Source organism: Mobula hypostoma, assembly GCF_963921235.1.
Source record: "Mobula hypostoma chromosome 8 unlocalized genomic scaffold, sMobHyp1.1 SUPER_8_unloc_1, whole genome shotgun sequence".
NCBI lineage: Eukaryota > Metazoa > Chordata > Chondrichthyes > Myliobatiformes > Myliobatidae > Mobula > Mobula hypostoma.
In genome coordinates this window covers 1,391,449-1,409,923 of record NW_026948120.1, presented here as the reverse complement: position 1 = coordinate 1,409,923, position 18,475 = coordinate 1,391,449, and the positions used below count along the sequence as shown (strand labels likewise).

The following is an 18,475-nucleotide window of genomic DNA, read 5'->3' as shown; positions in this document are numbered from 1 at the left end:
TGGCCTACTTTTTCCACTATACCTCTAACCCTTTCCCATCTATGTAGTTGTTTGTGTCTTATAAATGTTGTTAAAGTACCTACCTCGTCTTCTGGCAGCTCTTTCCATATATAGACCACCCTTTAGGAGAAAAACTTACTCCCTCAGTTTTCTATTAAATCTCTCCCACTCACCTTAAACCTGTGCTCTCTAGTTCTTGATTCCCTGACCCTGGAGAAAAAAGTTTGTCTATTCACTCTGTCTCTGGCCCTCATGATGTTATACACCTCTATAAGGTCACACCCTCATTCTCCTACACCCCAGTGAATAAAGCCTCAACCTGCACGGCCTCCTGGGCTTTAACATATTGGGTGACCTGTCCCAGGACCAGCACACAGATGCAATCACCAGGAGGTTGCATCCAGTTTATTTACTTTCTCAGGAAATTCATCCTGTCAATGAAAACTAACAAACTTCTACAGACGTACTGTTGAAAGTATCACAGTCTGGTACAGCAATCTGAATACACACCACTACCCAACCTCTCCCACCATCCGTAGTATCTACAGGAATCACTGCCTCATCAAGGCTACATCAATCACTAAAGATCCCCACCATCTGGGCTATGCCATCTTCCTGCTGTTCACATCAGGCAGGAGGTCCAGAAGCCTACACCACCAGGTTCAGGAACAGCTACTTTTGGTCTGGAACCAACCGGCACAAACATAATCACTGCCTCAGTATTGCAGCACTAGGACCACTTTGCACTACAATGGGCTTTGTGTTTTGATTGAGTTCTTTCCCGTTAAAAATGTTAAAATTTGATATATAATTTATTTTTTTCTAGTGAATGTTGTGTATCTGATGTTCTGCTGCAAGTAAGCTTTTCATTGTACTTGTGCATCTGACAATCTCTTCTGCATTCTTTCCAGGTTAATAAGATCTTTCCTATAGCTGGACGACCAAAGCTGAACACAATACTCCATGTCCATCAACATCCTGTTCAACTACACCACGAGCTCCCAACTTCTATACTCAGTGCCCTGACTGATAAAGGCCTGCACGCCAAACGCCTTCTTCACCAGCTTGTGTTCCTGTGACTCCTCTGGTTACTGATGACGATCCATTGCTGTCCCTATGGAATCTGGGGCGGGAGGGTAAACTCACCTTCAGCCCCACTGAACACACCTAACTTCCTTCACACCAACTGTCTCTGAGGAAGACAGAGGCAACACTCAGGGGTAGGCGGGGTTAGAATGAGAGGGGGCCTGTTTGCATTATGGAAAGGGGGATAGACAAGGTGGATGGGGATGGGGTGTTTACCTGCAGTGGGACAAGGTTGCAGGGACGATGGCTTCAGAATACAATGATGGTCATTTTAAGACAGAAGTGAGGGGCTGGAGGTATCTGGAGTTCTCTGCATTAAGAAGCAGAGAGGTGAAAACTGAGACAGTAAAAACTAGGTGACTGTAAAAGACACAGAGATGGGATAAAAGGGAAAAAGGAAGAGAGAGAAAAACCCACTCTCACCAGTAACGTACCCTAGTGTTATATTGTGACAGATCCTTCCCCACCATACTGTACCCCCTGGATTATACAGTGACAGTCCCATCCCCACTGGATCTGTAACCCACTGTTATACAGTGACAGTCCCATCCCCACTGGTTCTGCAACCCACTGCTATACAGTGACAGATCCGTCCCCACCGATAACAAACCCCACTGTTATACAGTGACAGACCCGTCCCCACCGATAACAAACCCCACTGTTATACAGTGACAGTCCCATCCCCACTGGTTCTGTAACCCACTGCTATACAGTGACAGACCCGTTTCCACCGATAACAAACTCCACTGTTATACAGTGACAGACCCGTCCCCACCGATAACAAACCCCACTGTTAGTGACAGACCCGTCCCCACCGATAACAAACCCCACTGTTATACAGTGACAGACCCATCCCCACTGGTCTGTAGCCCACTGTTATACAGTGACAGTCCCATCCCCACTGGTTCTGCAACCCACTGCTATACAGTGACAGACCCGTTTCCACCGATAACAAACCCCACTGTTATACAGTGACAGACCCGTCCCCACCGATAACAAACCCCACTGTTATATAGTGACAGACCCGTCCCCACCGATAACAAACCCCACTGTTATACAGTGACAGACCCATCCCCACTGGTCTGTAGCCCACTGTTATACAGTGACAGTCCCATCCCCACTGGTTCTGCAACCCACTGCTATACAGTGACAGACCCGTTTCCACCGATAACAAACCCCACTGTTATACAGTGACAGATCCGTCCCCACCGATAACAAACCCCACTGTTATACAGTTACAGTCCCATCCCCACTGGTTCTGTAACCCACTGCTATACAGTGACAGACCCGTTTCCACCGATAACAAACTCCACTGTTATACAGTGACAGACCCGTCCCCACCGATAACAAACCCCACTGTTAGTGACAGACCCGTCCCCACCGATAACAAACCCCACTGTTATACAGTGACAGACCCGTCCCCACCGATAACAAACCCCACTGTTATACAGTGACAGACCCGTCCCCACCGATAACAAACCCCACTGTTACACAGTGACAGACCCGTCCCCACCGATAACAAACCCCACTGTTATACAGTGACAGACCCATCCCCACCGATAACAAACCCCACTGTTATACAGTGACAGACCCGTCCCCACCAATAACAAACCCCACTGTTAGTGACAGACCCGTCCCCACCGATAACAAACCCCACTGTTACACAGTGACAGACCCGTCCCCACCGATAACAAACCCCACTGTTATACAGTGACAGACCCGTCCCCACCGATAACAAACCCCACTGTTATACAGTGACAGACCCATCCCCACCGATAACAAACCCCACTGTTATACAGTGACAGACCCGTCCCCACTGGTCTGTAGCCCACTGTTATACAGTGACAGACCCGTCCCCACCAATAACAAACCCCACTGTTATACAGTGACAGACCCGTCCCCACCAATAACAAACCCCACTGTTAGTGACAGACCCGTCCCCACCGATAACAAACCCCACTGTTACACAGTGACAGACCCGTCCCCACCGATAACAAACCCCACTGTTACACAGTGACAGACCCGTCCCCACTGATAACAAACCCCACTGCTATACAGTGACAGACCCGTCCCCACCGATAACAAACCCCACTGTTACACAGTGACAGACCCGTCCCCACCGATAACAAACCCCACTGTTACACAGTGACAGACCCGTCCCCACCGATAACAAACCCCACTGTTATACAGTGACAGACCCGTCCCCACCGATAACAAACCCCACTGTTACACAGTGACAGACCCGTCCCCACCGATAACAAACCCCACTGTTATACAGTGACAGACCCGTCCCCACCGATAACAAACCCCACTGTTACACAGTGACAGACTCGTCCCCACCGATAACAAACCCCACTGTTACACAGTGACAGACCCGTCCCCACCGATAACAAACCCCACTGTTATACAGTGACAGACCCGTCCCCACCGATAACAAACCCCACTGTTACACAGTGACAGACCCGTCCCCACTGGTCTGTAGCCCACTGCTATACAGTGACAGACCCGTCCCCACCGATAACAAACCCCACTGTTATACAGTGACAGACCCATCCCCACCGATAACAAACCCCACTGTTACACAGTGACAGACCCGTCCCCACCAATAACAAACCCCACTGTTACACAGTGACAGACCCGTCCCCACTGATAACAAACCCCACTGTTACACAGTGACAGACCCGTCCCCACCGATAACAAACCCCACTGTTATACAGTGACAGACCCATCCCCACTGGTCTGTAGCCCACTGTTATACAGTGACAGTCCCATCCCCACTGGTTCTGCAACCCACTGCTATACAGTGACAGACCCGTCCCCACCGATAACAAACCCCACTGTTACACAGTGACAGACCCGTCCCCACCGATAACAAACCCCACTGTTATACAGTGACAGACCCGTCCCCACCGATAACAAACCCCACTGTTACACAGTGACAGACCCGTCCCCACCGATAACAAACCCCACTGTTACACAGTGACAGACTCGTCCCCACCGATAACAAACCCCACTGTTACACAGTGACAGACCCGTCCCCACCGATAACAAACCCCACTGTTATACAGTGACAGACCCGTCCCCACCGATAACAAACCCCACTGTTAGTGACAGACCCGTCCCCACCGATAACAAACCCCACTGTTATACAGTGACAGACCCGTCCCCACCGATAACAAACCCCACTGTTATACAGTGACAGACCCGTCCCCACCGATAACAAACCCCACTGTTACACAGTGACAGACCCGTCCCCACCGATAACAAACCCCACTGTTATACAGTGACAGACCCATCCCCACCGATAACAAACCCCACTGTTATACAGTGACAGACCCGTCCCCACCAATAACAAACCCCACTGTTAGTGACAGACCCGTCCCCACCGATAACAAACCCCACTGTTACACAGTGACAGACCCGTCCCCACCGATAACAAACCCCACTGTTATACAGTGACAGACCCGTCCCCACCGATAACAAACCCCACTGTTATACAGTGACAGACCCATCCCCACCGATAACAAACCCCACTGTTATACAGTGACAGACCCGTCCCCACTGGTCTGTAGCCCACTGTTATACAGTGACAGACCCGTCCCCACCAATAACAAACCCCACTGTTATACAGTGACAGACCCGTCCCCACCAATAACAAACCCCACTGTTAGTGACAGACCCGTCCCCACCGATAACAAACCCCACTGTTACACAGTGACAGACCCGTCCCCACCGATAACAAACCCCACTGTTACACAGTGACAGACCCGTCCCCACTGATAACAAACCCCACTGCTATACAGTGACAGACCCGTCCCCACCGATAACAAACCCCACTGTTACACAGTGACAGACCCGTCCCCACCGATAACAAACCCCACTGTTACACAGTGACAGACCCGTCCCCACCGATAACAAACCCCACTGTTATACAGTGACAGACCCGTCCCCACCGATAACAAACCCCACTGTTACACAGTGACAGACCCGTCCCCACCGATAACAAACCCCACTGTTACACAGTGACAGACTCGTCCCCACCGATAACAAACCCCACTGTTACACAGTGACAGACCCGTCCCCACCGATAACAAACCCCACTGTTATACAGTGACAGACCCGTCCCCACCGATAACAAACCCCACTGTTACACAGTGACAGACCCGTCCCCACTGGTCTGTAGCCCACTGCTATACAGTGACAGACCCGTCCCCACCGATAACAAACCCCACTGTTATACAGTGACAGACCCATCCCCACCGATAACAAACCCCACTGTTACACAGTGACAGACCCGTCCCCACCAATAACAAACCCCACTGTTACACAGTGACAGACCCGTCCCCACTGATAACAAACCCCACTGTTACACAGTGACAGACCCGTCCCCACCGATAACAAACCCCACTGTTATACAGTGACAGACCCATCCCCACTGGTCTGTAGCCCACTGTTATACAGTGACAGTCCCATCCCCACTGGTTCTGCAACCCACTGCTATACAGTGACAGACCCGTCCCCACCGATAACAAACCCCACTGTTACACAGTGACAGACCCGTCCCCACCGATAACAAACCCCACTGTTATACAGTGACAGACCCGTCCCCACCGATAACAAACCCCACTGTTACACAGTGACAGACCCGTCCCCACCGATAACAAACCCCACTGTTACACAGTGACAGACTCGTCCCCACCGATAACAAACCCCACTGTTACACAGTGACAGACCCGTCCCCACCGATAACAAACCCCACTGTTATACAGTGACAGACCCGTCCCCACCGATAACAAACCCCACTGTTACACAGTGACAGACCCGTCCCCACTGGTCTGTAGCCCACTGCTATACAGTGACAGACCCGTCCCCACCGATAACAAACCCCACTGTTATACAGTGACAGACCCATCCCCACCGATAACAAACCCCACTGTTACACAGTGACAGACCCGTCCCCACCAATAACAAACCCCACTGTTACACAGTGACAGACCCGTCCCCACTGATAACAAACCCCACTGTTACACAGTGACAGACCCGTCCCCACCGATAACAAACCCCACTGTTATACAGTGACAGACCCATCCCCACTGGTCTGTAGCCCACTGTTATACAGTGACAGTCCCATCCCCACTGGTTCTGCAACCCACTGCTATACAGTGACAGTCCCATCCCCACTGGTTCTGCAACCCACTGCTATACAGTGACAGACCCGTTTCCACCGATAACAAACCCCACTGTTATACAGTGACAGACCCGTTTCCACCGATAACAAACCCCACTGTTATACAGTGACAGACCCGTCCCCACCGATAACAAACCCCACTGTTATACAGTGACAGACCCATCCCCACCGATAACAAACCCCACTGTTATACAGTGACAGACCCGTCCCCACTGGTCTGTAGCCCACTGTTATACAGTGACAGACCCGTCCCCACCAATAACAAACCCCACTGTTATACAGTGACAGACCCGTCCCCACCAATAACAAACCCCACTGTTAGTGACAGACCCGTCCCCACCGATAACAAACCCCACTGTTACACAGTGACAGACCCGTCCCCACCGATAACAAACCCCACTGTTACACAGTGACAGACCCGTCCCCACTGATAACAAACCCCACTGCTATACAGTGACAGACCCGTCCCCACCGATAACAAACCCCACTGTTACACAGTGACAGACCCGTCCCCACCGATAACAAACCCCACTGTTACACAGTGACAGACCCGTCCCCACCGATAACAAACCCCACTGTTATACAGTGACAGACCCGTCCCCACCGATAACAAACCCCACTGTTACACAGTGACAGACCCGTCCCCACCGATAACAAACCCCACTGTTATACAGTGACAGACCCGTCCCCACCGATAACAAACCCCACTGTTACACAGTGACAGACTCGTCCCCACCGATAACAAACCCCACTGTTACACAGTGACAGACCCGTCCCCACCGATAACAAACCCCACTGTTATACAGTGACAGACCCGTCCCCACCGATAACAAACCCCACTGTTACACAGTGACAGACCCGTCCCCACTGGTCTGTAGCCCACTGCTATACAGTGACAGACCCGTCCCCACCGATAACAAACCCCACTGTTATACAGTGACAGACCCATCCCCACCGATAACAAACCCCACTGTTACACAGTGACAGACCCGTCCCCACCAATAACAAACCCCACTGTTACACAGTGACAGACCCGTCCCCACTGATAACAAACCCCACTGTTACACAGTGACAGACCCGTCCCCACCGATAACAAACCCCACTGTTATACAGTGACAGACCCATCCCCACTGGTCTGTAGCCCACTGTTATACAGTGACAGTCCCATCCCCACTGGTTCTGCAACCCACTGCTATACAGTGACAGACCCGTCCCCACCGATAACAAACCCCACTGTTACACAGTGACAGACCCGTCCCCACCGATAACAAACCCCACTGTTATACAGTGACAGACCCGTCCCCACCGATAACAAACCCCACTGTTACACAGTGACAGACCCGTCCCCACCGATAACAAACCCCACTGTTACACAGTGACAGACTCGTCCCCACCGATAACAAACCCCACTGTTACACAGTGACAGACCCGTCCCCACCGATAACAAACCCCACTGTTATACAGTGACAGACCCGTCCCCACCGATAACAAACCCCACTGTTAGTGACAGACCCGTCCCCACCGATAACAAACCCCACTGTTATACAGTGACAGACCCGTCCCCACCGATAACAAACCCCACTGTTATACAGTGACAGACCCGTCCCCACCGATAACAAACCCCACTGTTACACAGTGACAGACCCGTCCCCACCGATAACAAACCCCACTGTTATACAGTGACAGACCCATCCCCACCGATAACAAACCCCACTGTTATACAGTGACAGACCCGTCCCCACCAATAACAAACCCCACTGTTAGTGACAGACCCGTCCCCACCGATAACAAACCCCACTGTTACACAGTGACAGACCCGTCCCCACCGATAACAAACCCCACTGTTATACAGTGACAGACCCGTCCCCACCGATAACAAACCCCACTGTTATACAGTGACAGACCCATCCCCACCGATAACAAACCCCACTGTTATACAGTGACAGACCCGTCCCCACTGGTCTGTAGCCCACTGTTATACAGTGACAGACCCGTCCCCACCAATAACAAACCCCACTGTTATACAGTGACAGACCCGTCCCCACCAATAACAAACCCCACTGTTAGTGACAGACCCGTCCCCACCGATAACAAACCCCACTGTTACACAGTGACAGACCCGTCCCCACCGATAACAAACCCCACTGTTACACAGTGACAGACCCGTCCCCACTGATAACAAACCCCACTGCTATACAGTGACAGACCCGTCCCCACCGATAACAAACCCCACTGTTACACAGTGACAGACCCGTCCCCACCGATAACAAACCCCACTGTTACACAGTGACAGACCCGTCCCCACCGATAACAAACCCCACTGTTATACAGTGACAGACCCGTCCCCACCGATAACAAACCCCACTGTTACACAGTGACAGACCCGTCCCCACCGATAACAAACCCCACTGTTACACAGTGACAGACTCGTCCCCACCGATAACAAACCCCACTGTTACACAGTGACAGACCCGTCCCCACCGATAACAAACCCCACTGTTATACAGTGACAGACCCGTCCCCACCGATAACAAACCCCACTGTTACACAGTGACAGACCCGTCCCCACTGGTCTGTAGCCCACTGCTATACAGTGACAGACCCGTCCCCACCGATAACAAACCCCACTGTTATACAGTGACAGACCCATCCCCACCGATAACAAACCCCACTGTTACACAGTGACAGACCCGTCCCCACCAATAACAAACCCCACTGTTACACAGTGACAGACCCGTCCCCACTGATAACAAACCCCACTGTTACACAGTGACAGACCCGTCCCCACCGATAACAAACCCCACTGTTATACAGTGACAGACCCATCCCCACTGGTCTGTAGCCCACTGTTATACAGTGACAGTCCCATCCCCACTGGTTCTGCAACCCACTGCTATACAGTGACAGACCCGTCCCCACCGATAACAAACCCCACTGTTACACAGTGACAGACCCGTCCCCACCGATAACAAACCCCACTGTTATACAGTGACAGACCCGTCCCCACCGATAACAAACCCCACTGTTACACAGTGACAGACCCGTCCCCACCGATAACAAACCCCACTGTTACACAGTGACAGACTCGTCCCCACCGATAACAAACCCCACTGTTACACAGTGACAGACCCGTCCCCACCGATAACAAACCCCACTGTTATACAGTGACAGACCCGTCCCCACCGATAACAAACCCCACTGTTACACAGTGACAGACCCGTCCCCACTGGTCTGTAGCCCACTGCTATACAGTGACAGACCCGTCCCCACCGATAACAAACCCCACTGTTATACAGTGACAGACCCATCCCCACCGATAACAAACCCCACTGTTACACAGTGACAGACCCGTCCCCACCAATAACAAACCCCACTGTTACACAGTGACAGACCCGTCCCCACTGATAACAAACCCCACTGTTACACAGTGACAGACCCGTCCCCACCGATAACAAACCCCACTGTTATACAGTGACAGACCCATCCCCACTGGTCTGTAGCCCACTGTTATACAGTGACAGTCCCATCCCCACTGGTTCTGCAACCCACTGCTATACAGTGACAGACCCGTCCCCACCGATAACAAACCCCACTGTTACACAGTGACAGACCCGTCCCCACCGATAACAAACCCCACTGTTATACAGTGACAGACCCATCCCCACTGGTCTGTAGCCCACTGTTATACAGTGACAGTCCCATCCCCACTGGTTCTGTAACCCACTGCTATACAGTGACAGACCCGTCCCCACCGATAACAAACCCCACTGTTACACAGTGACAGACCCGTCCCCACCGATAACAAACCCCACTGTTATACAGTGACAGACCCGTCCCCACCGGGACTGTGGTGGTTGTCCACTGTGTCTGACAATGACAGGAACTCTATGTGGGAGAGCTTTTAAAGTGGAAAAGCCATTGCACTGGGGCAGTTTCACTCTCTCAACCTCAAAAGTCGGGGTCTAGTGGTCCAAACAGGTGTCACAAACTGGGATCTTCCTTGGTTGCAGTGGATGATCAAGATGTCTTCTGTGCCTTGTCATGATCTCCCTGGCCGTTGGATCTCACTGTAGATACCATCCACCCAGTCCGCTAAAGCTGACTGCACGCTAGGAGAGACCTATTCACCGGGGTACAAGGCTGCCGGATCCCCCACCTGTCTGTCGAAGCGGTGGACTGGGGTGTGGCTGCTGTCACATGCAAACAGCTACTTGGAGCCACAGGTAAGAGCTGTGCGTCCAGTGGGAACCAAAGGTGAGTGAGCTTCCCCGGAAATGATATGTCAAGCCCATTCACCAAAGGTGCTACCCCTCCCTGAACATCCCATACACCACAACAGACCTGTACCCCAGTGTTATATAGTGACAGATCTATTCCCCACCAGAGTTACAGAATGACAGACACCCCCCCACTGGTACTGTACACTGGTGTTATACAGTGACAGACTCACCCCCACCAGTACCATATCCTGGTGTTATTATGTGACCTGACCCCATTGGTATCTTACCACAGTGTTACACAGTGACAGACCTGCCCCCACCAGTACCATATCCTGGTGTTGTTATGTGACCTGACCCCATTGGTATCTTACCACAGTGTTACACAGTGACAGATCTGTCCCCACCTGTACTGTACCCCCGTGTTATACAGTGACAGGTGGTAAACAGCAACAGACACAACCCCACCAGTACCATACCACAATATTGTACAGTGACAAACCCATCCCTACTGATACAGAACCCTGAGGTAATACAGTGACAGACCTATCCCCACCAGTACTGTACCCCATTGTTATACAGTGACAGACCAGTACTGTACTTTGGTGTGATACAGTGACAGGCCTGTCCTCAACAGTACAGATCCCTAGGGTAATACATGACAGACCCAACTCCATTGGTATCGTACTGCAGTGTTATATAGTGACACACCTATCTCCACCGATAGTGTATAGTTAATATCACCATCATACGTCATGAAATTTGTCAATTTTACAACAGCAGTGCAATGCAATACATGATAAATATAGAAAAACATTATTTACATTAAGTATATGTAAAATAAGTAGTGCAAAAGCAGATGAAGAGGCCATGTCCTGGGTGGCGGGGGTCCTTAATGATGCACCACTCCTTGAAGATGTCTTGAATGTTACAGAGACTAGTACCCATAATGGAGCCGACTAAGTTTACAACTCTCTGTAGCTTCCTTCGATCCTGTGCAGTAGCACCCCACACCCTGCACCCCCGTAGCAGACAATGATGCAACCAGTCAAAACGCTCTCCACAGTACATCTGTAGAGTTTGTGTTCCATGTGCCAAACCACATCTTCTCAAACTCCTAATGAAATATAGCCTCTGTCTTACCTCCTTTATAGCTGCATCGATATGTTTCGACCAGATTAGATATATTGACACCTAGGAACTTGAAATTTGCTCACTCTTTCCACTTCTCATCCCTCTATGAGGATTGGTTCCTGCTCCCTCATCTTACCCTTTCTGAAGTTCACAATCAGCTCTTTCGTCTTACTGACACTGAGTGCAAGATCACCGCTGAAGTCAGACTCACTGGTCTATAATTTCCTGGGGCCATCTCTACTCCCTTTCTTGAATAAGGGAACAATATTTGCAACCTTCCCATCCTCTGGTACTTCTCCTGTCCTTACTGATGATGCAAAGATCATCACCAGGGGCTCAGCAGTCTCCTCCCTCACTTCCTACAGTAGCCTTATCTCTTCCAGTCCCCATCGGTTTTGTACCGGTATTATACAGTGACACACCTATCCCCACTGGTATCGTACCACAGTGTTATACAGTGACACACTCGTCTCCACTGGTACTGTACCATGGTGTTATGCAATTACAGACCCTCCAGTCCCCATGTTATACAGTGACAGACCCATCTCAACTGATATCCTACTACACTGTTATACAGTGACAGACCCATCCCAACTGATATCCTGCTACACTGTTATACAATGACAGAACCGTCCCCAACAGGACAGTATGCCGTTGTTATATAATGACAGACCCACAGCCACCGGTACTTTACCTCAGTGTTTTATAGTGACACACCCATTTGCACCAGTGCTGTACCCCAGTGCTATGCAGTGACAAGCCCATCTCTACCAATACTGTACCATAATGTCATACAGTGACAGATACCTTCCCCATTGGTAAACTGCTATTATACAGTGACAGACCAGACCCCAGCTGTACCGTACCTCAGTGTTAATGTGACAGAGTCATCTCTACTGGTACTGTACCCTGTGGTTATAAATGACAGACCCATCCCCACTGGTACTGTGCCCCAGTGTTATAATATGACAGCCTGGTCCCCATGAACCTGTACCCTGGGTACAGAGACAGATCTATCCTCACCAGTACTGTACTTCACTGTCATACAGTGATAAACACATCCCATCAGTGCTGTAACCTGTAACAGATCCATCCTCACCAGATCTGTACCCTTGGTACAGTGTTAGACCTGCCCTACCAGTATCGTATCCTGGTGTTGTACAGTGACAGATACTGGTATGGTACCCCGGGGTTATACAGTGTTCAAAGTTTACCCCCATGTCTCCCGATGATCCTTTGATCTCAGTAAATGAAGATACTGAAGCCTTCAAGAGAGTGAATCCAAGGACATCATCCAATCCGGATGGAGTACCTGGCCGAGTACTGAAGACCTGTGCTGACCAACTGGCTGGTGTATTCACAGATATCTTCAACCTCTTGCTCTGGCAGTGATACCCACCTGCTTCAAGCAGGCTTCAGTCATCCTGGTGCCCAAGAAGAGTGTGGTAATCTGTCTAAATGACTGTCACCCGGTGGCACTTACATCCACAGATGAAGTGTTTTGAGAGGCAAGTGTTGAAGCATATCAGCTCCCGTCTGAACAGTGACTTGGATCACCTACCAAAACAACAGATCTACTGCAGAAGCTATCTTGTTGACTCTTCCCACAACACTGGAACATCTGGACAGCAAAGATGCATACATCAGGATACCCTTTATCAATTATAGCTCAGCATTTAACATCATCATCCCCTTCAAATCTAATCAGTAAACTCCAAGACCCAGGCCTCAAAACCCCCTTGTGCGATTGGATCCTAGATTTCTCAATTGTAGACCCCAGTCAGTTCGGCTTGGTAAAAACATTTCCTCCACAATCTCCATCAGCAGAGGAGCACTGCAGAGCTGTGTGCTTAGCCCCCCGCTCTACTCACTTTACACCTGTGATTGTGTGGCTAAGTACAGCTCCAATACTATATACCGTACAAGTTTGCTGACAATACCACCATTGTGAGCTGTATCAAAAGGGGTGATGAATCAGCATACAGGAGGGAGATTGAAAACATGGCCAAGTGGTGTAATAACAACAACCTCTCACTCAATGTCAACAAGACCAAGGAACTGATTGTAGACTTCAGAAGAGGGAAACCAGAGGTCCATGAGCCAGTAATCATCGGAGGTGGAGAAGGTCAGTCACTTTAAATTCTCAAGTGTCATTATCTCAGGGGACCTGTCCTAGACCAATGATATAAATATTATTGTAAAGAAAGCATGACAGCGCCTCAACTTCCTCAGGAGTCTGTGGAGGTTCAGCGTGTCCTATAGATGTGTGGTGCAAGGTGTGTTGACTGGCTGCATTACGGACTGGTGTGGGAACACCAATGCCTTTGAGTGGAAAATCCTACAAAAGGTAGTGGACTTGGCCCGGTTCACTACGGGTAAAACACTCCTAACCATTGAGCACATCTACATGAAACGTTGCCATAGAAAAGCAGCATCCATCATCAAAGATCCTCATCACCCAGGCCATGCTCTTTTCTCGTTGCTGCCATCAGGTAGAAGATACAAAAGCCTCAGAACTCACACCACCAGGTTCAAGAACAGTTACTACCCCTCAACCATCAGGCTCTTGAACAAAAGAAGATAGCTACACTCTTTTAAGGACTCTGTTATATTGTTATTTCATGCTCATTATTTATTGCTATTTATTTATATCTACATTTGCAGTTTTGTTACAGTTAACCTTTCCTGATGTTTACAGTTCACAGTGACTGTTCTATAGATTTGCTAAGTCTGGCCTGCAGAAAAATAAAACAAATCTCAAGGTTATATGTGGTAACATGTACGTGCTCCAAAAGCAAATTTTACTTTGAACTTTGAACCAGACCTGAACCCTTGGAAGAAGGATAGACCTATTCCCCACAAGTATCATATCCTGGTGTTATACAGGGACAGACCTGTCCCAACTCGTAGTGCAATCCTGTGTTATATAGTGACAGACACATCCCCACCAGTACTGTACCACAGTGTTATACAGTGACACACCAGGCCCCTCCAGTACTGTATCATAGTGTAACACAGAGACAAACCCGTCCCCACTGGTACTGTACCACAGTGTCACAGTGACATACCTGTACCCCACTGCTATACAGTGACAGACACATTCCAACGGTACTGTAAGCCGGTGTTATACAGTGACAGATCCATCCATACCAGAACTCTACCCTGGTTTTATTCCATGACAGACCTGTTCCCAGCAGTCTGTACCCCGATGTTATTCAGTGACAGACCCATCCCTACCTGTAATCTGGGGTTATTCAGTAATAGATCCGTCCTCACTGGACCAGTACCGATATATATACATCCCTCTCTCACACAAACACTCATGCACACACTGACCTTCACCTGTCGGGTCAAGTGGCAGCTCCCTTGGCGATGCACTGACGCACAGTGACATCACAGCTGAGGATCTGCATCTTCCTCTGGACCCCGACCCGATCATCCTTCTCTTCCTTTCCTCCATTAATGCACAGCCTCTCCCCCGTCTTTCTACCTCTTTGTTCTCTCCCAGCCTCATTGGTCTCTCATCCCCTCTCACCACTCTCTTTGTCACCACTCTTTCTCTATCCCAGTCCCCTTTTTCACTTCCTCTCTCTCTAATCCCCTTCCTCTCTCATGATCTCTCTTGCCACCCACCTTTCTCTTCCCTCTTACCCTTTTCTCTTATCCCTTCTTCTCCCTCTCTCCCTTCCCTCTATCTCTCTCCCACCCCCTCTCCCTTTCCTGCTCCCTGTCACCCCCTCTCCTCTTCCATCTCCCCTTCTTTCTCCTTTTCCTTCCTCCCCTCTCTCTTTCCGTTTATCTTCTCACCTCTCCCTCCTCTTTATGCCTCTGCCCTCCCCTCACTTATTCCTCTCTCCTCCATCTCTATCTCCATCTCTCCCCTCCTTTCTTTCTATCTCTCTCCCCTCACCCCACCTGTCCACACTACTAACTCTGTTGCTCCCTGTTTCCGAGTTGGTCAGACTGTCTGGTCCCTCCCCTGGAGTCTCCTGCTCAGAGAGTTTGAGGCAGCCTTCCAGGACATGCCATGTCAGTTGCCACTGAGACGGGCAGAGAGAGAGGAGAGGGGAAGGTCGCTACTCACCCAGAGACCATCCCCCACCCACGTTCAAACAGGGAGCCTCCCCCTCCCCACCAGTTGGAGCCTTTCTGGTCCCCTGTGAATGCATGGTACAGCAGAGGCCATTTGCCCCATCCTTGTTGATGGGAAAACAGCCTCGCCAGCCATTGTGCCTGAGTCTCTGCTCCTCCAGTGCACATACAGGTACAAGAAACCAAGAGTCACTAGTTGGACAATCTGATAGTTACATTGACGCTATGAATGAAAAAGCTTGCCAACTCCTTTATTTCCTCAGGAGGCTAAAGAAATTCAGTATGTCCCTGATGAACCTCACCAATTTTTACTGACACACCATAGAAAGCATCCTAACCGGATGCATCACGGTTTGGTACTGCAACAGCTCTGCCCATGACCGCAAGAAATGGCAGAGGTGAGGACAGAGCTCAGTACATTCTGGAAACCAGCCTCCCCTCCATGGACTCTTTCTACACTTCTCACTCCCTCATTAAAGCAGCCAGCGTAATTAAAGGCTCGGATGTCCTCTCTTCTTCCCCCTCCCACAGGTAGAAGATACAAAAGCCTGAAATCACTTCTCACCTGACTCAGCTTCTACCCTGCTGTTAAGAAGGTATTGAAGAGACTGCTTGTACGGCAAATATAGAACATTGCAGACAGAACATCAAATGGTACAGCACAGGAACAAGCCCTTCAGCCCACAAAGTCAGTGTCGACCATGATTACAAATTAAACTAAAACTCTTGCCTGTACATGGCCACGTCCCTGCGTTCCCTGTGCATCCGTAACCTATCTAAGAGCCAATTAAACACCTCTATCATATCTGCCTCCACTGCCACACTTAGCAGCGCATTCCAGGCACACATCACTGTCTGTGTAAAAAAGAACTTGTCCCGCACATCTCCTTAGAACTTACCGCCCCCCCTCACTACGCACACCCTCTAGTATTAGACATTTTGAGCCTGGGGAAAAGATTCTGTCTATCCTATCTACACCTCTCAGAATCTTATAAACCTCTATCAGGTCTCCCCTTAGCCTTTGCCAGTCCAGAAAAAAAACAACACATTTGTTAACCTCTCCTTGTACCTCATGCCCTCTAATCTAGACAGCATCCTGATGAACCTCTTCTGCACCTTCTCCAGAGTTTCCACATTCTTCCTGTAACAGGGTGGCCAGAACTAAATCCAAGTGTGGCTGAACCAAAATTTTATAAAGCTGCAATACAAATTCCTCACTTTTATGTCAATCTGAGTGTATCTAACCTCTTGTTATAGCCAATACTCTCTAATCCAGGCCACACACTTGGGAATATATTCCACATCTTATTTACATCATTTTACAACTTTTCAACAAGTCCTGTATGTTTAGTTTCCACCAGTCTCAGACTGATACAGCATGGGTGCAGGCCCTTCAGTCCAACCAGTGCATGCTGCCCACCCAGCTAGTTCCATTCCCTGCATTTGGTCCATATCCCTCCAAGCCCTGTCGCTCCACGTACCTATCCAAGTGCTTCTTAAACAATATCACTGTACCTGCCTGAACCACTTGTTCCATATACTCAGCACCCTCTGTGTGAAGAAGTTGCTCCTCAGGTCTGTCTTCTCTCTCATTCTTTATCTACAGTATGCCCCCTGAGTTTTGGACTTCTCTACACTGACCACCCACCTAGTTTATACTTCTCAAAATTTATAACATTTCTGTAAGATCAACCCATCATTCTCCCATGTCATAAAAAGTAAAGACCAAGCTTGGCTAACCTTTCTCTATAACTCAGGCCTTCCAATCCTGGAAACATCTATGTAGGTCTCCTCTGCACTCTTTCCAGTTTAAACCAGTACAACGCAGGTTGACTATAGAAGGTGACAATATCACCCTTCAAAATGTAGACCACTTTCCCTACCTTAGCAGCATTCTGTCCTCAAAAGCAGACATTGACTCAGAGATCAACCAGCCTGAGTAGTGCTGGTGGAGCCTATGCAAGATCAAGGAAAATGGTCTTTGAAGACCACAATCTACAGGTCCAAACAAAACTTTTGTTCCATAGAGCAGTCTTCATTCCTAGATTACTGAATGGAACTGAATCATGGACCACCTACAGTCGACACCTGAAAGTCCTGGCACAATGCCACCAAAGAACTTTATAGAAGACATTGGGGATCAGCTGGAAGGACAGATGCACCAACACCAGTGCACTGGAGGAAGCCAACATGAACAGCATTTCCATCATGATAATGCAACACCAATTCTGAAAGATAGGTCATATCATCCGGATGCTAAAATCATATCTCCCCAGACAGATACTTTACCCCCAGTTGAAGGAAGGTCAGCAAAGGAAATGTTTCAAAGATAACATCAAAATCAGCCTGAAGAAATTCTCTATTACATATAAAAACTAGGAAGACATTGGACTCAATAAGTACACCCGGAGGAAATCTGTGCGAGAGGGAGCTGCGCTACGTGAGAACAAGGGAAAGGAAAGACTAAACAACCAGAAGACCCAACTACTAACCACAGCCACAACTTACTGTTACCCACACTGCACCAGAATATGTGCATCCAGGTTTAGCCTCTATAGCCACTTGAGGACACACAACAGACAACACGGTAGTAGAATGTCACACTTGATTCGAGTGATCACACTGCTACTATTAGACAGGAACTATGCACAATGGAAAAGGCTAACTCATCCAGGTGAGCACTTTGGCCAACAACTTTCATTCTCAGCCTGGTATGGAGTATCCCGACAGGCTGCAGAGGTTGTGATCTCAGCCAGCT

General features: G+C 49.4%; 1 protein-coding gene across 5 annotated transcripts in view; it reads right to left on the bottom strand.

The window, feature by feature from the left end:
- The window catches only part of arhgap33 (Rho GTPase activating protein 33), a 72,090-nt gene that overhangs the window by 29,273 nt on the left and 24,342 nt on the right, over nt 1-18,475 (bottom strand). The gene's annotated exons all lie outside the window — the stretch shown is intronic.